The sequence below is a fragment of the Triticum dicoccoides genome, chromosome 2B (assembly GCF_002162155.2).
Source record: "Triticum dicoccoides isolate Atlit2015 ecotype Zavitan chromosome 2B, WEW_v2.0, whole genome shotgun sequence".
Lineage (NCBI taxonomy): Eukaryota > Viridiplantae > Streptophyta > Magnoliopsida > Poales > Poaceae > Triticum > Triticum dicoccoides.
In genome coordinates this window covers 744,002,806-744,010,096 of record NC_041383.1, presented here as the reverse complement: position 1 = coordinate 744,010,096, position 7,291 = coordinate 744,002,806, and the positions used below count along the sequence as shown (strand labels likewise).

Genomic DNA, 7,291 nt, shown 5'->3' with positions numbered 1-7,291 from the left:
GTTCTGCGAGCCTCTTTCTCAAGAACCCAACCAAGACGACCGCAATCTAGATGATACGGCGGAGAAATCCAATTGCAACAGGCGTCGTCTGGCGTTCAGTTCTCAGGAGACGCCTCCAGCTCCCGCCTTCACCGAGCCTCAGATAGCTGAGGTGTGAAATATTATCAGCCCCAACACGCTCAAGAAGGCGGTCTGTGAGTAGAACTCGGTCCCATTACAGGAGATCAAGAAGAAGGGACGGAAACGAAAGACTAACAAGGGCGCCGGTGCGAGCCAGCCGGCACCGAGTTCGATCCGTGCTCAGGACGGGCCACCTTCACCTAAGGATATCTCGAGGAGGGTGCATGTGGTGGGTAGGGTGATGCTACCGCCAAATATGCTCAATGCTGCAACCGGCGCTATGCGGAGTCTGCACGACAGTGTTCTTTCTTTGGAGAAGCGGCGTCTCAGAGAGAATGATGTGGCATACCCGGTTTTCGTGGCCAAGGTGCTAGAGGGCAAGGGCTTTGTGGATGGCGACATCGGGGGTACGATCGTCCTGCGGTTTGATGACATCTTTGCTATGTTTAACCTTCATCCGCTGCACTACACCTTCGTTCGGATGTTTTCGCTGAGTATGGAGATGCGGATCATTAGAGACAAGACCCGGGACATCGTGATAGTCGACCCCTTCTACATGCGTGCCAAGCACTTGAGCAGCGCTGGGGACCGCCAAGTTGCGAGTTCACACCTCGAAGGCGTCATTCTGGCAAACCCAGATAAGGATAACTTCCTTGTGGCTTACTTTTCCGAGTAAGTCATCCCTTAACCTCCCCGTAACATATGATTTCTTAGATTTTGATCGTTCTTTTTTTCTAACATTCTGTGTTCTGTGCAGTGACACACATTGCACACTCATCCTCTTAAGCCCGAAATATTCCATGGCCACGTATTTCGACCCGAACCGTAACTCCAAGATAGACTACACAAATGTCAAGAAAGTTCTTGATGATGTTCTCCCCGGCTACGCCAAATCTGGAGGCACCTTCACCAGGGCAGTTCGTAAGTACGGCAAGCACACCTTCTCACACAATACGAATTTCTGCTGCGTCAAGCAGCCGCTTGGCGGTCAGAAGGATGCCTACTACGCCCTCCATCACATGCGGGCGATCGTAAGGGACCATCATCACCTTCTGCTACCAGATAGTCTCAAAGATTGGGCCGCGAGGTTGTCGGCAACCCAGGACGCGGACCTCAGACAAGAATTCTTTCACATCCAGTCAGAGTTTGCGGACATCATCCATCAAGATGTCCTTCATACCTCGGGGCAGTTCTACCTTAGATATCAACCATCCAAGAATGAGATAGATGGAACGCTACAAATGTAGGGTGACAACGACCGCGATTTCATGACCATCACGACAGACGGCGGCTTCATCCACGCTCTTGTACGATGAGTCGAGTCGAAAGTAGTGATGTGTAGTTCTGAAACATTGATTGGCTCATGTTGTAATTAAACTTTAATGAATTCGTATGTCTCTTTGGTTTGGACATTCGTTCAACTTAGATGTAATCGATGCTATTTATTAGTAGGACCATGAATTGTGCTATTAATGTCTTGCTTTTCTCTTCCGATCCTTTTGTTGCATACTTACATATTGCTTATGTATTTTCTGTTGTTTGGCTTGTGCGTAGAGATGCCGTCGTATGTCGTGTACAAGGGTAAGGTTCCCGGAGTCTACGACGACTGGGAGGAGTGTCGGAGACAGGTTCACCGTTTCAGCGGTAACCGTTACAAAGGGTACACCACTAGGGCGGAGGCCGAATCCAGATACGCCCGCTATCTAGCGGGAGAGAGGAGGGAGCGTTGGAGGAACCGCATGAAGACCAGTTTGATCGCGATGATGCTCGTCGTGATGATCGCAGCTCTCTTTTATGTGATGGTAGTTTAGATGATCGATATTGACTTGTAATGTGAAGACAAACTCGATACTCGCGGTCTTGAGACTTGTAATGTTTTATCTTTGTTCGGTCTTTTGAATTCGGAGACTAATATGATGAATTGTGTTCGGAGACTAATCTTCTATTGTATTCGATGAATCTGATGTTGCTGTGTGCTACTGTCTATATTCTGTCCAAGAATATAATTGTAACCCGTGTAAAAATCAGAAAGAAAAAAAACCAAATATTCATACTAATGGCGCATCAACACGAGGTGCGCCATTAATATGCCAAAGGATACTAATGGCGCATCAAGGCAGAGTGCGCCATTAGTATGACAAAGCACATGGTTACATATGGGCCCCCGGGAGGCATACTAATGGCGCATGTTCTTACATACTAATGGCGCACTGCCTGGTGCGCCATTAGTACACCAGATACTAATGGCGCACCAGTGGTGCGCCATTAGTAAAAAATACTAGTGGCGTGCTACTAATGGCGCACCGGTAATGCGCCATTACTAGGAAAAACTGGTGCACCATTAGTAGGCCTTTTCCTAGTAGTGACGCATTCACCTCAAGGATGATGTCAACAATAATAACTCATGCGAACCATATTCAATTGGATATATGTGCCTAGATTTTTCCTCACCACATGATGCTTCCTAAAGGAGAAAAATAAAAGGAATAGAGAGAAAAACTTTGACTCTTGCATGAAAGTAAATTCGTGAAAGCAAAAGATAGGCCCTTTGCAGAGGGAAGCAAAGGTTGTCATGCGCTTTTTGTTTGTATCCTCAACCCCTTAGTGCAAGAGAACGCCATGTTATATTGCCCCTTGTGATGGCAACCTTTATTATGCAGTCTATCACTTTTATTTCTTCACCATCACAAGTTTGTACAACGCTCAATTTTCCCTTACACTAAATGATCTTACACATTTAGAAGCAATTTTTATTGCCCTTTTTGCACCGATCACAAGTTGAAGGATCTTACTCAATCCATAGGTAGGTATGGTGGAATCTCAAACAAGATTTGGGTTTAAGGGTTTTGGATGCACAAGTAGTATCTCTACTTAGTGCAGAATTTTTGGCTAGCAAAGATAGGGGCAAGCACCACATGTTGAAGGATCTATGACAATATAACTTCTATGTGAATATGAATAAACATAAATTATTACATTGTCTTTGTTGTCCAACATCAACTATTTTGGCATATAATATTTTGATGGGTGCTCACAATCACAGAAGATTTCCAGGATAGTTTATTTGCATGTGAAAGTTCTCTTCCTTATACCAACTAGTAAATATGCCCGTGCGTTGCTACGGGCGTTGTCCGAACCATGAATCACACGCTCGTGTGTTGCAACACTTACAAAATAAATAAGAGTTCGTATTTGTTAGTTTATCTGTCGTTGTGCACTACTCAGTTATAGCTCGCAGTCCATCTGCTTGTCTCATCTTAGATTCTATTCGGTCTGAAATTATTGGCCAATGCTACTATCAACATGCAACGCTAATCTTTTTTAAGGAAAATGACACTATTTAAATATGTGTAACTGGCCTATAAAGTTTCACCAGATATAGACTACAAAATGAAAAATATAACTTATCAATCAAGCTGATTAATCCTGACAAATATATGCAACTTCCATAGACTATACAAGAATTGATCAAATTTTATTATTGGATTTGGATCAAAATAAACTACATTGGTTTCCCTAAAAGAAACAAACTTCCTTCAAAGTGCAGAATTACCATGAAAGATAAGATGTGATCATGCACTATGCGAGTCTTTGTCGTGAGTCATTAGAGTTGGCTACACTTGCAGGCTAAGAGCTAGAAAATACCATGAAATGGCAGCAGATAGTAGTATGACAAGCATGGCTCAGTTGGTTGTAGGTTGTTAAGCCAAAGTAATTTATTTTCTCCATAATTGTATCCATTATTTTTTGTCATCTTATCAACAAAAATTAAAGCAACTTTCCTGGTTCCAAGGTAACTCGTAATGAAGAATCGAGGAAGGTGCACAACCAATCTCTCCACTGCAGGCTCACGACCATGTATATTGAAAGCAAACATATGCCAGTACGCTTCGCAAGAAGAAAAATACATTAATAATTACATTACCAAAACTATTATATGAAAGCTACCCATCGATTATCCAGCTTAACAGTACCCTTGTTCCTCACATAGTAACCCAAATCACGTCTATGATATATAGGAAAGCCTCTATCATCAACCGACGTATGCTCATTAAAATCTTTGGGAAATCTTTTGGAACACAATCCATCTTTCATACATGCACACTTTACTTTGTAGTCTCCACATGGACCGTGAACCATAAATTAATCCATAAGAGCATAACCCAGGGCTCAACCAAACGATCAGGTATCTCAGCCGAAATCAAACCATCTATGAAGGAGGCCGAAGGTTCATGATTGTTCCATATAAGCCGAATTGAAGTATGAGTATGAGGCAAGCCTCTATTCTGGAACTCCATCATGTATAAACTTGGATAACCGCAAAATAGAGGAAGAGAAATAGATGGACAAAGTTAGATTATATAAATGAAAAGATTAAAACAAAGCAGGATAAAATCAGTATGTAAATAACTTACATGCTTGAATTGTACGAAACAAATGTCCACTTTTAACATCTTCTCAGAAATCATTAAACTTCATATTCAGGACACATGTAACGGTATCCGGTCGATCATTGTAAACATGTCCAGCTTCATATGAAAGCACCTACATTCATGCTAAATATTCTTTTCCGACAATGACCATGTCGTATTTTGAGAAGAAATTTTTTAATTACATTGGGAAATAACAAAAACACTTACTTGAGTTAATTTGCTGGATTTTTGCCTTCTACAACTCTCAGTAGAATTGAATATTAGGGGGCAAATTTTTTAATCGAAGATAAGATGAACATGTCATTAATTTAGGTGAGCTCTTTTCTATGCACAACTGATTGCTCCACAAAATATTATAAACCTTATATTAATCCATAAAAAATATTATAAGGTCTATAATGAAACTGAAATAACGTGATCAAAAACTGAATTTTGTAATTAAAATGCTAGTTCTGGCCTTCTGGGGCCTAGGGAACTCATCACAAAAATGAGCTTATTCTGTTTCACCCTTGTCTCACTCTGAATCAATAGATTGAATGGTTAATATTCATTCTTGTACCATGTAGACATACAGGTTGAGCATCCATGATGTATTGAAAGACAGTGATGCTTTCTTCACCAAAGAAACCAATCACGGGTAGGAGAGAGAGGAAAAAACCTGTCACACAGTCTACTCCAGCACAATGGCTGCTCAGTCCTTCCTGTCAAGACCCTCTAGAAGGATTGATGAAGCGATCAAACTGTCAATAGAAAACAAAAACAATGGGTAGTTGTCTAGTACGTACCTGTAGAAGCCGCAAACGCCGAGGTGAGCAAGCGAACCCACGGAGAGAAGCACCAGGACCGCGACGGGGTGTTATTTCCATTGCTCTCCTCCTCTGTCCATTAATAGAACATTGATAGAATGATTACAAAAATCTTCCTGCTATGGAGGTCAAGCTGGATACAAACTCCTTTTCTGCAGCTGGACATGTTTTTTCTAACAAAGCAGAAAAGGGTAACCAAACTGTAATATCAAATGATTACTAAAACGAAAGCATGGCTACACACATACGCAATGAACTAATCTAGTTGACAAGTAATGTGCGAGCATGATTCTTACGCTGAGACGGAGCGGATGATTGTGGAAGCTTTGCATCAGGGTGTCATCAACTTCGAGACCAGAGCAGGCAGAGGCTAGCGGGAGAGCAAGTGACATGTGGCTAGAGTAAGGAGCTGCAACACACCAGAGTAGGCAGAGGCGGCTTCAGTAGAGATGTCGCGAGCAGGGGCCGGCAGTCGTGAGAGACAATGGCTACATAATTCGCCGCCACCACAACTTCTTCCCCGTGGTGCAAAATTCATTCAATTCATGCTGCTCAGAATTCAAAAATTCATTCAATTCATGCACTCCAGAGGATGATCCATCAGTACATCGAATAAATCTACCCAAGAATTGGTTGTTCAGCCCAAATCTAAAAAATCAGACACACCTCTATCGAATCTCAGGCTAGCGTACTCCTTAGCCTTGCCTAGCAAGCCCGTCGGCCAGTCACCGGAGCCGCCACCGCCGGCGACTTCCTCCCTCACCCTGCGTATGCCCCTTCTCCTTTCTTCATCTGTTTCCTCTCTCCCTCGGGCCCTTCTCTCTCCTTCTATGGATGAGCAGGATGTCATTGGGACCGGAACAAGCCGCGCACCAGCCACCAGATCGGTCAACGCCATGCCCGGATCTGCCCATCTTCCTCGTGCCGCCACCGCGCCTCACATCGCCCGCCGTCCGCCTGCCCGTTCCCGCGGGTTAGGCATCCATATCGGGCTGGGGGAGGGTAGGGAGCAGCGAGGATGGTGGTGGTCGCCTCTGGTGCGAGTCGAGGTCGAGCGGCGGGGTGGCCTGCGCTGGTGCCAATTGAGGCGAAGCGGTGGGGGCGATGCAGCACCTATTTGGGACATTTTTTCTATCGTGAATCATTAATTCACTTAGGGATTAGGGACGTGAGTGCGGGTTGAATACCTAAAACAATAGGGATTATTTTGCAAAAAGGACGCGACGGTGAACCCGGAGACCCAATCCGTGCTTTATTATTAGGGAGAGATTATTCGTGAATTGCTTGTATGCCCAATATTGTGATTGTCAAGCTTTAAAAGCTTTCACTTTCTAAACCCAATGTGAAGCCACTACTAGGCATGGTATGAACATGTAATTTCAACTTCATAATATTCAATTCATTCAACAATTTAGTCATAGGATATAAGTGAAGCACTAGAGCAATTCCATAGAAAAGAGCTTCGTTGATGGGATGTGAATGCCACTTACCTAGCCTCCTATTCGAGGACTCTATTTTATTTAAAAAACTTTCATGTCTAAGTATTTTATTAAAACAACAAGCAACACAAAACAAAATGGCATTCCAAGAATAGCACAACTTATGTGAAGAAGCAAAAACTTAGGCTCAACTGATACTAACCGATAATTGTTGAAGAAGAAAGGTGGGATGCCTACCGGGGCATCCCCAAGCTTAGATGCTTGAGACTTCTTTGAATATTAACTTGGGATGCCTTGGGGATCCCCAAGCTTGATATTTTGTGTCTCCTTAATTCCTCTCATATCACGGTTTTCCTAAATCTCAAAAACTTCATCCACACAAAACTCAACAAGAACTCGTGAGATAAGTTAGTATAAACCAATGCAAAAACCTTATCATTCTCTACTATAGCAAGTCACTAAAATGATTATTCAACATTTCATACTAAATACC

At 43.0% G+C, this 7,291-nt stretch overlaps 2 long non-coding RNA genes across 3 annotated transcripts; both read right to left on the bottom strand.

Moving 5' to 3' along the window:
• Nucleotides 1-3,941: 3,941 nt before the first annotated feature.
• LOC119366014 lies at nt 3,942-4,610 on the bottom strand. The gene is made up of 2 exons (XR_005175868.1): nt 4,536-4,610; nt 3,942-4,428 (listed from the first exon to the last, which is right to left on the bottom strand). It is a non-coding gene; the product is annotated as an uncharacterized LOC119366014 (long non-coding RNA).
• Nucleotides 4,611-4,709: 99 nt separating this feature from the next.
• On the bottom strand, nt 4,710-6,468 carry LOC119366013. 2 transcript variants are annotated; one of them, XR_005175866.1, is made up of 3 exons: nt 6,026-6,468; nt 5,656-5,907; nt 4,710-5,431 (listed from the first exon to the last, which is right to left on the bottom strand). It is a non-coding gene; the product is annotated as an uncharacterized LOC119366013 (long non-coding RNA). The 2 variants fall into 2 exon arrangements; XR_005175867.1 differs by having other exon boundaries at nt 5,780-5,907.
• Nucleotides 6,469-7,291: the final 823 nt, after the last annotated feature.